The sequence below is a fragment of the Dasypus novemcinctus genome, chromosome 22, assembly GCF_030445035.2.
Source record: "Dasypus novemcinctus isolate mDasNov1 chromosome 22, mDasNov1.1.hap2, whole genome shotgun sequence".
Taxonomy (NCBI): Eukaryota; Metazoa; Chordata; class Mammalia; order Cingulata; family Dasypodidae; genus Dasypus; species Dasypus novemcinctus.
Genome location: NC_080694.1, coordinates 59,428,034 through 59,444,292, shown reverse-complemented (window position 1 = coordinate 59,444,292; position 16,259 = coordinate 59,428,034). Strand labels below are relative to the sequence as shown.

The following is a 16,259-nucleotide window of genomic DNA, read 5'->3' as shown; positions in this document are numbered from 1 at the left end:
AACTTGCTGAGGCAAAAATTAATTTCCAGAACACACCTTAGACTATATCGTCACATCCCTGAGGAAGGTGGGAGCCAGCTTGAGAAATGCTGCATTGAAAGTTAAAAATAGGGAAGTGGATGTGGCTCAAACAATTGGGCTCCTGCCTACCACACGACCCTGCTGGACAGCGGCTCCAGTTCTGGTCCATTTTCTTGCACAGGGTGGGAAACCAAGAAACCTGGAGAGTCCCCATAAAAAATGTGGTGTGCTAGGGTTGGTGTATGCACAGGGGACTTGTACCTGTGGACTGTGCATGTGCCAGCTGGGCCCTGAGACATAGCAGAGTAGCAACTCCCACTCTCCAGTTCATTGGACCTACCCAGGTCATCTAACAAGAAGATGAAGATGGTCAACCACCACAACAGGGAACCAAGAGTCTACAGCAGCAAGCAGGACAATCCCATCCAACAGGCATGTGGGATCTAAGCTCCCTCTTCATTTAGAGGTGGGGTGGACCTTGCCATCCCAGGGTCCACAGGATGGAGGAATAAAATATGGATGACAGTGGAGTTACTCGTATTCTACTATAGAACTATTGTGACTCTAACAATGGAAGAAATTATATCATTGATGTGGAGACAGTGGCCATGGGAGTTGCTGAGGCAGGGAGAGGGATAAAGAAGTGTCACATGGAGGCATTTTTGGAACTCGGCATTGTCCTGAATGATATTGCAGGGACAGGTGCAGGACATTATATATCCTGCCATAGCCCACTGAATGGACTGGGGGAGAGTGTGAACTGCAATGTAAACTATGGTCCATGTGGTGCAGCAGTGCTCCAAAATGTACTCATCAAATGCACTGAATGTGCCACAGTAATGAAAGAAGTTGTTGATGTGGGAGGAGTAGGGGGTGTGGGGAATGGGATCTATGGGAACATCTTATATTTTTTAATGTGACATCTTGTGTGACCTATGTATCTTAAAAAAAAAGAAAATAAAAATTAACAAAACATAAATAAAACATAAATAAATCAATAAATAAGGAGGCACAATCACCCCGTGGAATACAGGACTCAAAGTGGGGTGCTGAGGAATTGGAAATTGTTCCATATCCTGTGAATTATGAGAAGAACCACCTTGAAGGCAGGAGGCCCCCAATGGCAGCAATTGGTGCATGAAGGGTTCTTGGCAGGAAAGAGAATGGCGGGGTAGGAAGCCAGGGCCTGAGAGCCAGCCCCACCTCGGCCACTGCACGCAGCCTCCGCCACGCCTTGGCATCTTTCCTGTAAAAGGCACAGTTTGGTAATATTATCTGTCCTATTCACACTCTGAGATCAAATAAGAAAACTGTCGGATGGATCTTGAAAATTCATACTGAACTTTTGTGCCTGGGTTTCTTTTGCTTTTTCCTTTGCTAAGCCAGAAAAAGGATCCCCTGGGAATAGAAGTCCTTTACAAGGGGTTTTCCACAAAGGAAGCCTCTCCCTCAGAAGCCGGCCACAGCCCCCCACACGGGTGGGGCCTCTGCTTTATTTTTGGCCATTGCACTTACGTTATAACCACCTTTAATTTTTCCGTTTATTATCCGTCTCCCTGCTCTCGAGTGTAAACCCCATGAGGGCAGGGATGTGTGTCTGCTTTGTCCTCTGCTGAATCCCCCGCACCTAAAAAGAAGGTAGGTGGGTTGCCTCTACCCACCACTACTGCGTTTTCATTTGTGGAGGACTCGCGGTATGCATCTGTGGAATGGATACATAAGGTTTGGCGCTTGCCCAGCAAGGCAAGGGCTGAGAGAAGCAGGAGATGGCCCTCACCCATCACTGCTGTGAACAGAGATGCTACTGCAGGTGCCTGAGAGGACAGAAGGGGACAGGGGCGGGCAGGGGGTGGAGCGGCCTTGGAGAGCCCAAGACAGGCAAAGGTGAGCTGGGGGGAGGCAGGAGACGCCCAAGCATCTGCAGCAAGATCTTGGAACAGTAGGCAGTCCTGCTGCCAGGATGGTCACACATTTGCCCAAAACTGTCCCAGTGCTTTTCTCTATTTTCCTCATTAAAGAAACAAACAAAACCCACTAGTTACTTTAAAAACCAGAAAACCTAGTGGGTGGTTGGGAGCTGTAGGTACCCCAGAAAAACATGTTCTAAACTTAATCCATTCCCATGGGTGTGACGGCATCGTAAGAAGGACCTTTTGAAGAAGCTACTTCATGTGAGTGTGTCCCCCCTCATTTAGGGTGGGTCTTAGCCCTATTACTGGAGCCCTTTAGAAGAGAATGAAATTCAGACAAAGAAAAAAAGTCACGCAAGCTGGAAGCTGGAATCAGCGAGGCGCGGAGGAGAAGGAAGGGGCCAGTAGATGCTGCCGTGGGCTCGCCTGGTGGCAGGGGAGCCAGGGTGGCCACTGGCCGGCCTCAGGACGCTGGCCTTCAGGAAAAGCATCGCCCTGATGATGCCTTGGGCATTTTCCCAGGCTCCAAACTGCAAGCAAATAAATTCCCATGGTTTGAAACAACCCATTTCATGGTATTTGCTTTGAGCAGCCTAGGAAACAAAAACACCCCCAAATGCAACTGGTTATTTTAAGCATTCATCTCTGGGGAGCCGGGCCAGCCTCTCCCTGCCCCTGTGGCTCTGGGTTTCCCTTCCAAAGGAAGCGACAGTTTCTCTCAAGCCACCAACCTCTGGCAAGCATCAGCCTGTTGAGAAGCAGGGGTTAATCGCACCCAGCCTTTTTCTGTGTGTGTCGTCAGCTCCCAAGTGAATAAGCACGGGGACTGCTCCCCCACCAGCTTCTGAAGTCGCGCATCCCCGAGCAGGAGCCTGCGGATGTGCCCGTCCCAGTGAAGGGATCAGCAAAGCATGGGAGAACAGTCTCTCCTTTTCAGTGTGGAAACGCCCCCAGTCTCTCCAGGCTCACCTCCTCGGCCCTACCCCACCTTCAGAAATAGATCAGAAGTTCTCTTCCGATTTGTTAGAAACTGCTGCCGTGTAGGAAAAGGAAAACTGCTGGAATCCCTGTGCAGACTCTAGAGGTGCAGGCGGGCGGCTCAGAGTCTCGTATCAAATCCAGGACCAAAGGGGGGGATCTGGAGCTTGTCCCCCTTGGGCGAGGTGGGCGTCAGTTTCATCTCCAACTGAAGGGTCAATTTCACTAGGCCACCTCCGAGCTCCCAGCCTTTTCTGCTTATTTGATTCGACTCACTCCACATGGGCTTGGGGAGATAAAAGGAGCTGGGTTCGGTTGGTAAACAGAGGCCTGTGTCTCTGTGTGTGGGGCAGCGCCCTTGGCCCCAGGTTGCCCACTGGCCCGCTGACACCCTCCTCTCTCCACCCACGCTCACCTGGTGGACTCCCCAGGGCCCATTCACCAACACCCATGTGCTCCACTCCTCCCCTCAGCTCAGCTTTTGAATCGCCTTAGGATGCAGATGCTGGGCAGGGTGGGGGCCCATTGTCTCCTGCACCAAGAACTCAAGTCCAAGGGGAAGGAGAGTGCTGGGCTGCCCTTGGCAGAGCACCGCTGGGGACTGCACCTGACCAAGACGTCCCGCTCTCGCCTGGGCAGGGCTGAACCCTGAGCTGAACTCCCTTCGCCCTGCACTTACAACCTAAGATAGAGATGACTTCGGGGAAAGCAGCCAAGTCTGACATCCACCAGACAGACACAGGCTGGCCTGCCGGCCGCAGCACAGTCCCTGTAGCTGTCACATCCCCTGGCCTTGGGAGGCCTTTGAACTCAGCCGGCCTGTTGGCAACACCTCGTGTGCTTGGGAAAGAGCTGGTGATGCAGTCGGGGTCCTGGGTGTGGAGAACAAGCTGGACAAAAGCAACTCTATTAAAATAAGACCAAACGAGCACAACACAGAATATGCCTGCTAAACACTTTTTCTTTCTTTGGTCCTACAGGGATCTGCAGGGGACTGAGTTGGTGGAGTTTTGGGTCCACTCTCCGGCCTTAAAAAGCATTTGGATCATTCACAGAAAGGAGAGATTAGTTCTGGCCAGAAGAATCAAGGAAGGCTTTGTGGAGGCATTGACATTTGAAGAGATGAACAAATGAGTGAGCTAAGCACCGTTTCCACCACAGTCCTGGCAGGAAATAGGCCCAGTCCAGCCGGCTGAGGAGCGTTTCATGGAGGGACTGATGTAGGCTATGGATGGGGGGACTGTTGGTTGCATCATAGATAACCTGACTGAGCAGTTTGGGACAGTGAGAACTGCAGCCCTGCCCTTGGGAACCATGACAACAACTCCAGTCCTGGAGAAAGAGTTTACAATGCAAACTCTATAAACTTTAACTATTCAGGGAAAATGCAAACCAAATGTGCTAAAAGCTTACCTAGGATGTGGAAAATATATGCTAATTCAAGCCTATTGAGCTTGAAACAAAGAACCATTTGGCCCTTCCTCTGTATAAAAAGAGCTAAAAAATCTTGTTCAGAATGGGTTTTGGAAAGAAAATCTATGATCCCGGTTGTAAATAAATCCTTTTTCTTTCCCAAAATTATTCCTGAGTCCTGGCCTTTCAGGACCACTTGCAAAAAGGCATGGGAGGGCTTAAGGAAGCCAGTAAGGAATGGTGACATACAGCAGGAACTATTGCCAGCAGGCCTAGTGGAGCTGGTCATTTTCAAAGTGTATGGGCCTCGTAGCACAGCAGAGGGTCCCACAGGAGCTGGCACACTAGGGAAGAAGGGCAGTCACTGCTACCAGCCACCCTGGCGTCCCTGACGTCCCCACGTTGTTCTCCCACCATTGCCTCCCCGTGGCAGATCCCCAGCAGAGGCCAGCCTGCAAGGGCTGCTGACACGGTCCTCATGCTGGGAACAGGCTGGAGAAGAGCAGGGAGCAGATGTGGAGGGGGCGCAAAGAAAGACAGCAGCTCAGATATCCCCCTGCAAGGGTCTGCAATCTGGAGAGAGAGCTAGAGGTCAGTCATCAACCACACAACTGGGCGGCCTGGAGCAGGAGCTCTGAGAGCCGCAACAAGCCCGTGCTGAGTGCCCTGGATCGGCTCCTGCTCCAAAGGCTTCCCGAGCAGCCCCGGCTCTAGCTTCACCACCTTCCAGGAAGCCACCGCTACAATAAAACTGTCTTGTAAGGCGGCTTGAGGAGAGCGGGTGGGGCCCCTGGGCTTTAGCTGAGCCCTCTGCCCCTGCCTGGGCCCTGCTCCTGCTTGCCCGTGGGTGCCACATCTAGAAAGTCCTGGGGGACGAAGCACTGTCCAGGCATCTGCAGACTGGACTTGGCAGTTTGGTCTTTGCATTCACATGGAGACTTCCTAGCTGACGGCTCATTCCACACACAGAGATGGGAGCAGGGGCCTCATGTTGGGCAGGGGCCCCCAGTTACCAGGAAAGTCATGGACTGAAATGGACCCAAGATGCAGGGTCTGAGAAGAGGGGGTGCTGGGGGGCGCAGTGCTTCAGTCTGGCCTCTGAGTGGGACTTGGAGCTGTGGGCATTGCTCCTTCAGCAACCTGCGTAAAGGTAAGACCTCATTGGGAAAATAGGAATAGAACTACATTGGGAGGTGGGAATTGCAGGTGCCTTCAGATAGATAAATGAATTAAGGCAGCCTCCAAGGAGAGTGCCAATAAATAACTCAGGACTGCCCACAAGAAAAGTGCCAATAAATAACATGGGGCTTTTAGAAAAAAATAGATATGCTATTTTCAGCTAAACGCAGTGTTCCGCTTCTGTGCCTACTTGCTCGTAAACCCACTCCCCCTCCTAAAAGGCTATAAAAACCCCTCTTCCCTGAGACTCGGGGCTGCTCTCTCCTCTGCGGAGGATGTGGCAGTCACTGCATGGCTAATAAAGCTCTCAATTGGAACTTTTTTCAAAGTCTAAGTCTGGTCAATATCGCTAATCTATAACATTTGGAGGCACCAGCAAGGCTGATCGATGAGATCCCCCACTCCAGCAGGGTTGATCTCCTCAGACTCAGGGAGACAGGTACGTTCTGGGGATGGACCAGCGGTCTAGGGGAAGGCCTCGGAGAGATGTTCCTCTTCCCCGGGCCCTGCCGAGCCCTGGAAATTGTCTCCACATAAATTCTATCTGGAGAGCATCAGGAGTTCCTGGGCCCAGGATCAGCTAATGGGATGTCTCTCAGTAAGTCTGTTTTCTGGAAAACCTCTGCAATCTGCGGAATGTGGGGAAATGAATCTGCTGGATGCAGCAAATAGATCCCACCCACTAGTCAGAGAGAGACATCGCTCTTGACTGTGGTTCAGGTTGTCTGGTTTGTCTTTTCGTCTGTCTTAATTTTTAGTCTTTTTGTATTTCTGTTCTGTGTAATCTGTGAAAAATTATGAGTCAATTGTAAACTGTATGTTTCTGCTAATATGTTGTAAATGTTTTGTGTTTGCCTGCTCAATGTCACTTATATTTTGATACCTCCAGATGGTGATATAAATTAATAAATAAAAAAATTTTTTTAAAAAGAGCTCTTTTCAAATGGCCAATATAAAATAAACACTTATATTAATACATAAGTTTGAATATTAATGGGATTTCTACAATAACAAAAAATTGTAAGTCTTAACAAAATTACTATGTCTTTTCATTAAAAAATAGTTCTTGTCTAAATTGAAATGAACATTTTTCTTCACAGGATAAAATGAAGGATGTAAAACTTAAATGAATATTAAAGAAATTTAAAAGTTTGTGGAAATGCTAACTGAGATTTAATGAGTTTTGTCTGGAAAGATGTGTTTTGTCCTAAAATAGAATAGCTGATTTTCATGAACTCTTAGAACTCAGATGCATGCGGCAAGTTGTAAAAGGTATTGTGGTAACTTTAAGTAAGGGAATATGTTCTGTAAAGATAAATTTGTCTTAAAATTATAAATAATTATTAAAAGTTTAATGAAACATTGTTTAAATTAAAGTATGTAAATGGCTAGTTCCAAAAAGTCTTTATTAAACAAAACCTGAACTGATAATACTTCTAATAAAAGGTAATTTTATAACAGGAAAACTTGTTGGTGGCCAGCATCCCCTGCCAACTTGCTTCTAAAAAACAGTTTCTGGTATTACATGCTACTAAGTATTTAAAGTGAAGAAAAGTTCATTATTTTAACAAGCTTGTTTAGTGTTTATGGCAATTATATGTTGTAAAATGTTTGCCTGGTAACTTTTTATGTGGGATATATGGAATGTATTTTTATTGTTAAGAAAACAGGAGATGATTTTGTCCTCAGATAAAATGATTGATTATTAGAAAGAGTAGAGTGTGGGACAAAATCTGAATGAATACTGAAAGTGTGGAAGGTTTGTGGAAGAAAAATTCTTATGATTAAAACTGAGTAAGATTTGATGGGTCTGTCTATAAAGTTTTAAGGTTTAGTATCAAATAGTGTACTGATGCAAAGTTAAAACTGTTGTTCTTTCTCAAAGTCTCTCTAGTCATTAGTCTCTTTTAGTAAAAGTTTCCTGAATAATCAATATACAAAGTAAGTCTGTTTTATCAAAATGGCTTCTTGTGCTTTTAACCTCATCATTTCCTCATTGTTTGAAGAAGAAAGGGTCTTATCTCTTTTAAGAGAACATAATGGTCTAAAAATCAAATCCCAAAAAGTAGCTTTTTGTTTCAAACTCACTGCAGGAAATTTGTTACTTTACCTTAAAGGAAAAATTAAAGTAAGAGTTAAGTTCATTTAATATGTTATAAGTCCAATGAAAGGTATTTAAAAGTGATATAAAATTAACAGGTTTATAAAATTAAATATGCAGTTATATATGTGAATAAATATTCTTGGAGCCCAAATTACACTGAACAAGATGAAAAGAGTCTTATAAAAATCTAATTATAAAAACTATTAAAAAAGAGCCTCCTCTCTGCAAGAGTTTCAAGGGCAAGACTAAGTGTGACATATTAAACCTATCTATTGAGCTAAAAAATTAAAAATCAGTTTGTCCTGTAATTTCCCAGTTTAAACCTTTTAACAGCCATAAAATAAAAGTAATTAATAGTTCTGTTAACAAATTTCAGTAAATAAATGTTAGAGTTTTAGACCAGAAGCGTATCAGGAATGTAAGAAAGAGAAAAGGCGGGGGGAGGGGGGTACAAACAAAAACACTAAGGAGCTGAAATCAAAGAGTCTGTGAGTAAAGACTCCTCAAACAACTTTATTTTATATATGTGGCATTATATATACTCAAACTATAAAGATAACAAGCAGTGTAAGTACACATTACCAAGACTCGTAAATTAAAAAACTTATCTCAAAGTACAAAGATTCAGTATTCCTTTCAAACTACAGTGTGTTTATTCATATTTCTCCCTGCCCCAGACAGCTCTATCCTGTTAACTTGAAAGGCTTAATTGCTGCATTCCTATGTTAAAAGCGTAGCCATAAAAATAGCACGTCTCCCTTTGTGAGACCACCATGCCTCAGTTTCCAACAAGTAAAAAAGTCCATAAAAACTATGGAAAAATCTTTCTGACATTATGATAAAACAAATTAAGTAACTGTGCAATGTGTTTTAAAACCTGGTAGTCTGTATGCTTTTGAAAATTATTCATTTTTATAACTTAAACAAAAAAGAAGTTTTAGCCTCCTGTAAAGAAAAAACCATTCCTTACATAAACTACAGTAATTTTGATTTTGTTTAGCTTGAGTGTAACATCCCTAGGGTTATGAAGTGCCCATTAAAAAAATTGACATTGTATGTACAGGGTCTTTGAGTAATAGAAATTATAAGTTTACCTTGATAAAATTAAGCTAAAGAAAAAAGATTGTGGATGTGATCTCTTAAATATATAAAGTAAATTTCTTTAGTTAGTAATTGTAATTTAATAATTTTATTAAAACTTAATGTAACTGGTCAGTGTGGTTATAGTCAATTATAAAATGTTTGTAGAGCATCTTCGGGGCTAAAAACATTTAAATAGTTCTAGTTCTAAAAGTCATTGTTAACTAGAAACTTGAATTTATATTAGTCACAAAACATAACTTTGTGTTAATAAAACCTGTCTGGAGGCCACCACAAGGTGCATATTTAAGTAAATAATAATAAAAATTATTTTGATTCTACTAGGAATCTTCTGTTTTCATTTTAACAATGAAAAATAGTTTTTTCCCTCTATGACTAAAGTAAAATACATTCTATTATCTTCATGGTAAAATTGTATAAGTGAACAGTCATTTGATACATGATGTGTTGCATTAAATCATTTAAAATATATAAAAAAAACAAAGAGTAAACTTTAACATTGTCAAAATCTTTTATGCATTCAAACCAGGTCTTGAATACATTACAAGGTGCCTCTCCATGTGAGTTATTGGCTAGGCTGGTCACTGACCCCTCAATTAAAAAGATTTGCTATATCAGCCTCTGGTTTTGCTCCTGAAGTCAAAAGAAACTACGTTGCAGGTTCAAGCCCTTGCAGCAACCAATGATGACTCGGTACAGCCAAGTGTACAATGGATATCGCCTCCAGACTGGCACTGTTCCATAGTGCCAGAGAGCACTATGCACCAGGCTAGTAGAATACTGGAAAATCTCTCTAAGATCAAGGATGCTGCGACTTGCTCACTGCATGAAAAACATGCTAAGTGGAGCCATGATACCAGGATACTGTAAGTGAAACTTAAACACAATTGGCATTATGGCCTGCTCTCATGGAGAGATAACATGTAGAATACCAGAAACCTGAAACTTAAACCTATTAATTGCAACTCTAAATCCTTTGCATTAAGTAATACATTAATTAATATTAAGTACTGCACTCTTATTCTGTACTAAATATATGCCTAATAATTATAACGTTATCTTTTCTATTTTGGATCAAGTGCAGAAGTATATTAAACATGTTAAACCTCTAGTAAATACATTTTCTAAACAGTTAATAAACATGGCAATAGCATAAGTTGGCAGTCTCGGCCAAGCTCAGTCAACTTACTATATTCTACTGTACTCTACTGCGTAACAAAAATGAAGCTTGCTTGCTCATAATGAGTCACCTATTGTACAAGTCAAAATGACTAAAAATTGCACAATTAAAACCAAAATGTTAAAACCTTTATTCTGTAGTTCTGATCACTACCACAGCTAAAAACCAAGAAAATTTCCAACTTGGTATACTAATCCTGAATAAAACCAATTGCCCAAAGGGTGCCAGTTCACCAGGAACATCTGACAGAGCACATGAGTGCCAGTCATTAAACAGCTTGAAATGTGTCTTCAAACAAAGCTAAGTATCTATTGCAATTTCTTTCTGAAAATATAAATAATAATAACTTAAAATAACTTAAATATATATATTTATATACTGTTCCCACCAGCTTTAAAAAGGGTGCCATCTATAAGCACCTAACCTTGTCTACCTCTGTGATCCAATGTCCTCTTTTAAAAATGAGTATTCAAAATTTTTAATTAAGTTTGTTTCTTTCAGAATAAATATCTTATTAACCATATGAAAACTTCATCCAACTTCATACAGAATGCCAGATCCATCTTCCTCCAGTTAAAATAAAATAAGAGTTTTACACCTTGTTAGGCAATGACTACAGCCCATGGCCAGCAGAAAGCGGTTACAGAAAAGAAATCATCTCCCTTCAGCACCCCTGTAAGATTAAAGGTGTAAAGTCTTTAAAGGTCAAACAAAATTAAGAGATGGATCTGGAGCCTGACTGGAAATCCACGTGAGCGCCTGTGGCCCCAAAATAACTGCAGGGGGCCCTGCCCCAAGATGCTGCTGTCCAAAATAAAAACTTCTAAACTTCTGCTGATTCCTGTAAACACTGTGCAACTACAAACTGGACAAATTCAAACAAATCCTGGGTATTGGGTGTCCCTCCTCCAGGAACTTGGTTTGCCTGCATCTCGGGTCTAACCCCTTGTATTCTCCCCGGCTCCAGCAATCTCTGTGTCCTAATGACTATAATCCCCCAGGTTTATAACTACCCGGGGCTTAAGGGCAGGGAGCTCTTCGACTTGTTAAAAGTACCAGAACCAGGTGACTGAATATATAAAAAAGCCCCTGTTTATTCTACTTGTACTGCTTACCTGCAGCCCACATATAATCAATAATTTTAAAAATTAGTACAAAAAATTCCAAACTGTTAAACTTATAATTTTAAATGCCCCCTACCAGTTAGTGCCTACCCACAAAGAAATTCAAAAATTTGAATTACCATAAAGGAAAGGGAGAAATGTAAGGGTAAGGTCACATTGGGAAAATAGGAATAGAACTACATTGGGAAGTGGGAATTGCAGGCGCCTTCAGATAGATAAATGACTTAAGGCAACCTCGAAGGAGAGTGCCACTAAATAACTCAGGACTGCCCACAAGAAAAGTGCCAATAAATAACATGGGGCTTTTAGAAAAAAAAAATAGATAAGCTATCTTTAGCTAACTGCAGTGTTCTGCTTCTGTGCCTACTTGCTTGCTCGTAAACCCACTCCCCCTCCTACAAGGCTATGAAAACACCTCTTCCCTGAGATTCGGGGCTGCTCTCTCCTCTGCGTAGGATGACACAATTGCCCCGTGGCTAATAATGTTCTCAATTAGAACTTTATTCAAAGTCTGAGTCTGGTCTATATCGCTAATCTATAACAGGTTGGAAGGATGGTGTACCGTGGGCAAATGCTCCGACACTCCTGCATTTCCTGTGGGTGTGAGCCTGTTCTAAGTAGGAACTTTGGCAGAAGTCATTTTTAGTTAAAGTGTGGCAACTGAATCAGCAGGGGTCTTTATCCTGTTACCAGGGGACCTTACAGAGATGCCACAGGGAGAAAGCCAAGTGGAGCAGAAAGCCTGGAAGTGGAGGGAAGGCAGAAGAGAGGACACTGCCGGTGCATTGCATCTGGTGGAGGCCAAGGACCCACCCGTCACCACGGTCACCAAAAACAAAGCTACGATTTTGGATGTCTAGCCTCCAAGCCATGGATCATTTAAGCCAACCCACTGTATGGTATTGTTTTACCAGCTGCAGACGAGACAGTGGGTGACGGCAGGGACATAAGCAACCCACTTTCCAAAGCCAGAGGATTCTTCCTCCAGTTGCTCAGGCTTGGGTGTGGGGCCCGTAGCCCTACTGGAAAGGCTGGAGAGGGGATGGCTGGAGACCAATGGGAGCAGCAGCTGCAGCTTTCATGCATTCCTTACCTTGTCATTCACTCAGAAGCTGTTTAGTGGGAGATGTTTTTGCCAATGAAGAGGCAACCCCCCTTTCCCTCGGGGGCTGGCATTCTAGGAGGGAAGGGGGGTAGATGTTCTGACTGGTCAAGCTCCCCACACCCCATGCACAGGCCGCAGACCTCACGCCACCATTGTGTAGAGGTCCTCAAGAATTACCTTCCCGAGGCACAGATCTAAACATTGTCATCAGGTACCAAGTGATTCCCTTCTGAGTCAATTTAAAACTTTGCGGTTAAATGCTCCAATGGCTCTGCAGGTACCTGATGGCCCCCTACTGCACTCTGGGGCCAGGACTTGGCTTCCCAAGCCACTCACTTCACCGGAATCACTCGCCCCACTCTGCCTCTTGAAATCCTGGCCAGCCTTCATGTCCACCTTCTCCAAGAAGTCCTCCTGAATGCTCCCAGCCTAGAGCGTTCTCCACCTGCACTGACTCCCAAGTGTTTTGCTTCTTCCCTGGATTCTTGTTATCTGGCTCCCAGTCGTTTCTTCCCGGTAGCTTAATTATCTGCTCGTCAGGGCAGGCGCTTTCTCATTTCTCTCTCCAGTAAAGGGCCTAGCCCTCTGCTCTGTGCACAGCTGCCTGCCCTTCGATGCATGCCCGGAAAAGCAAGCTCAGTGTGAGGCCCTTCCCCAAGAGCAAGACCCAGATGGCAGCAGGATCAGGCCAAGAAGCTCAGGAGCTCTTGGGCGGGGGGAGGCGTTCAAATGGACCACCCAGAGTTAGCTACCAAGGCGGGTTTTCTGTGCTCTCTGAAGGGAGATTTTGATGAGCTAAAGAAGGCCCCAGCTGACCCCTGAGCCATCTCTTCTCATGCAGCAGCCTTATCCACCCCCCAGGCTTCTGGTTTATGATAAAAGTGGGTTCTGAGCTGAGCAGCCGCTGAGAGCAATGTCCTAAGGGCTAGGCCATCTGGGTGCTCCCGCCTGGAGCTGGGTTGCTCTTGGCAGGGACTGGAGAAGAGGCTGTGAGGGTCTAAGAGCCTAGCTGGCCCCGACTCCAGCCTGAAGAAAATAAGGTCTGGGTTCCAGAGCAGCGATTGCCAGAAGCAGCTCATGTAGCCAGGTGTGAGCACCAGCCAGCTCCCTTGGTCCAAGGCAGGTGCCCAGAGCCAAAGGTGAGCTTGTGTGCTCTGAGCAGGAGGCCCACTGCCCACCAGGTGGCCCGGGAGGAACCAGGCCCAGCTGGGATGAGCCACGCTGGACAGAGGCCACTGACCCAGCCAGAGTCTGGATCTTGGCAAGAATACATGCAGAGGAGGGTCACCTCTGCATGGCTCTTCATGGCCCCCGGGTACCTGCCAGTCCTGGAACAACCAGAGGGGCCACTGACCCCTGGTTTCCTTGCAATAAGCTGCCATCACTGGAGGCAGGCTGATGGTGCCTCTTCCCTCGAGTGCCCTCGAGCCACGAGTCTTCCCAGCAAAGGCTACAGACATGGAGCAGCAGAGTGGCCGTTCCTGCCTCCCTGTCCCAATTCCCAACTGGCGGAATCAATAGGCACAGGAGAATGGTCCTTCTAAGCTGCTAAGGGGTAGGGCCGCAGCAAGCCTAACAGGAACATATACCCTATCTCATGAGAACAAATTTCATGGAACACGTGGCAGGGAAACTAGGCCCCCAAAGGCACTGGAACCAAAGCTGGGAAAGTGACCCAAACACCCTCGCCCTCTCAAACCCTTGCCTCTCTCTGCATATCTGAGACCGCCTTCCTGTGCCTCTCTGGACCACACTGTGGGTGGAAGGAGCCTTCTCCCAGCTTCCATGCACTCAGGTGACACCTCTCAGAAAAGTTCAGTGAAAATCCCCGAGGCTGGATTCCATCCCAGACCCAGCCCTTGTGGTGGGGCAGGGGCCTGTGGTGTGGACATGGCCCTGGGTGAGAAAAAGTCACCACTGCTAGGTGGATGGGGTGGGGAGGGCAGACGGGACTGAAGAGGCATCTGTTGCATTACCACAGGTGGAGCCCCATGAACAGACGATGCTGATGCTCTGGGCCAGCTACCCTTGACCCACCTCAGGCCACCTGCAGCTGAGAAAGTCATTTCCATCAAGGTGACAACCCCAGACCTGGGGCGCCTGCCTCTTCTCCTCTGCCTGAGAGCTTTCTCCAGCACCACCGAGGCCTGCTTCTTTGCAGCCCATGCTGGAAGTGCACCCCTTCAGCCGATGGGAGAGGGGAGCTGTCGATAATTGCCGCAGGCTCCCCACTCTGCTATCTTAGCAGTCCCAGGCTTCTCCCACAATTCTATGTGGTATCTGAGAGAGCCCTCGGTGGGACTGGCCCAGCTGCCTGCACTGATAACCCACTTGGTGCTCATTTTATCTTAATCGGCTTTTCAGTCTTTTTATTTCCTCACTTCCTGGAATCAGCTCCCAAATAGACTAACTGCTCCCAAGTCCTTGACTCGGGGTCAGCTTTTGGGAGGCCCAAACTAAGAGACGCTACTATGTAGAAATTTTAGCATATGCCATTCAGTCGTGAGAAGGCTCTTTTTTGGAGACATGCATTCACATGTATCCTTGGATCTAAGAAGTGAATGAAGGGCTAAATATAAAAATTTTTTTTTAAGATTTTATTTCTCTCCACCCTGCCCTCCCACCCCCAGTTGTCTGCTCTCTGTGTGCATTCTCTGTGTGTCTACTTGCACTCTCAGCGGCACTGGACATCTGTGTCTCTCTTCGTTGTGTCATCTTGCTGCATCAGTTCTCTACGTGTGGGGTGCCACACCTGGGCTGGCAGCACTCTTTTTTTACATGGGGCAGCTCTCCCTGCAGGGCACACTTCTTGCACGCAGGGCTCTCCTATGCAGGGGACACCCCTGCATGGCAGGGCACTCCTTGTACGTGCATTGAGTCTTGGACCTCCCGTATGGTAGGCAGATGCTCTATCAGTTGAGCCACATCCTCTTGCCCAGATAAAAGTTCTAAGAGACACCCTCGCTGAGATTCATGGGACCCTCCAGCTACGGAGGCCCTTGGTCTCCACAGCAGCCATATAGGGTGGAGGCCTCTCCTTCCGGGTGAGCGAGGCGGCCGTGCCTTATGACACCTGATGACCCCCCACCGCACCCCCGCCCCACATGTCCACGCTGGAACCTCTACAACCTGCTACTGTCATGACAAAAGGGCCTGACAGATGGAAAGAAGGTTATGGGCCCTGAAACAGGAAGAGGATCTTGGATTACCCAGGAGGGCCAACCTAATCACATACATGCTTAGAAATGAAAGAGGAAGATGGAAAAGCTGGTGGAGAATCAGAGACCGAGAGGGACTCGACCTGCCACTGCGGGCTCTGAAGGTGGAGCAAGGGCCACGCTGGGGAAGGCGGGAAGCGCTGAGAAGCAGCGAGCAGTCCTCACATCCCGCCAAGGATGAGGCAGGTTCCCTCCTGCAGCCCCAGGAGCTGAATTCTGCCAACAGCCCCAACGAGCAAGGAAACGGAGCCTGCCCCTGGGCCCTGACACCTGGCTTAGTCCAGCGAGACTGTGTCACACTTCAGGCCCACAAAACAGTGAAATGGTCCATCTGCATGGTTTTAAGGTGCTAAATATGTGGTCACTGGCCACGGCAGCAATAGAAAACTAATACAAAGAAGCTTTTGTGGAAATGTTGCCATGAAACTAACTGTCGGGAGTAGACCATGGGGGCTCATCAGAGTCAAGGAAAAACTCAGCTGAACAGTGAGGACTGTTAACAAATTTATTTACCCAATGTAACATGACAGCTGCACACAAGGTAGACAGGAAACTGGTGGGTGCTAAAGGTGAGGGTAATGAACAGTAGTTTTCTTCAGCACATCTGTTGCAAGGAAGATCAGCTACACCAGTCAGTGATGCGAGAGGAAAATACTGCTTTCCCAGAGAAAGCTGATCCTCTAAGATTTATCACGTCTAGTGATAAAAAATATCCCCGAAGTTCATCCAGCTGCCTTCCTCTCAGATTCTCATTTCACCATCTCTGGGTGACTGGTAGGCTTCCCAGGGTCTTGAAAGGAGGAAGAATTGGTTCTGGCTCCACGATCCTGCTCCGCATTGATGGGCTGGGCACACCTGTGCCCTGTTGTCAGCTGAGCCTGGCTTCTAGTGCCCGCCAGGTCATTCTGGGGACCGAGACACCCCGG

The 16,259-nt window shown here is 46.2% G+C and overlaps 1 protein-coding gene across 1 annotated transcript in view; it reads left to right on the top strand.

Annotated features, from left to right (window-relative positions):
* LOC101444137 (butyrophilin subfamily 2 member A2) overlaps nt 1-16,259 on the top strand; it is a 79,375-nt gene that overhangs the window by 37,811 nt on the left and 25,305 nt on the right. The window lies entirely within an intron of this gene.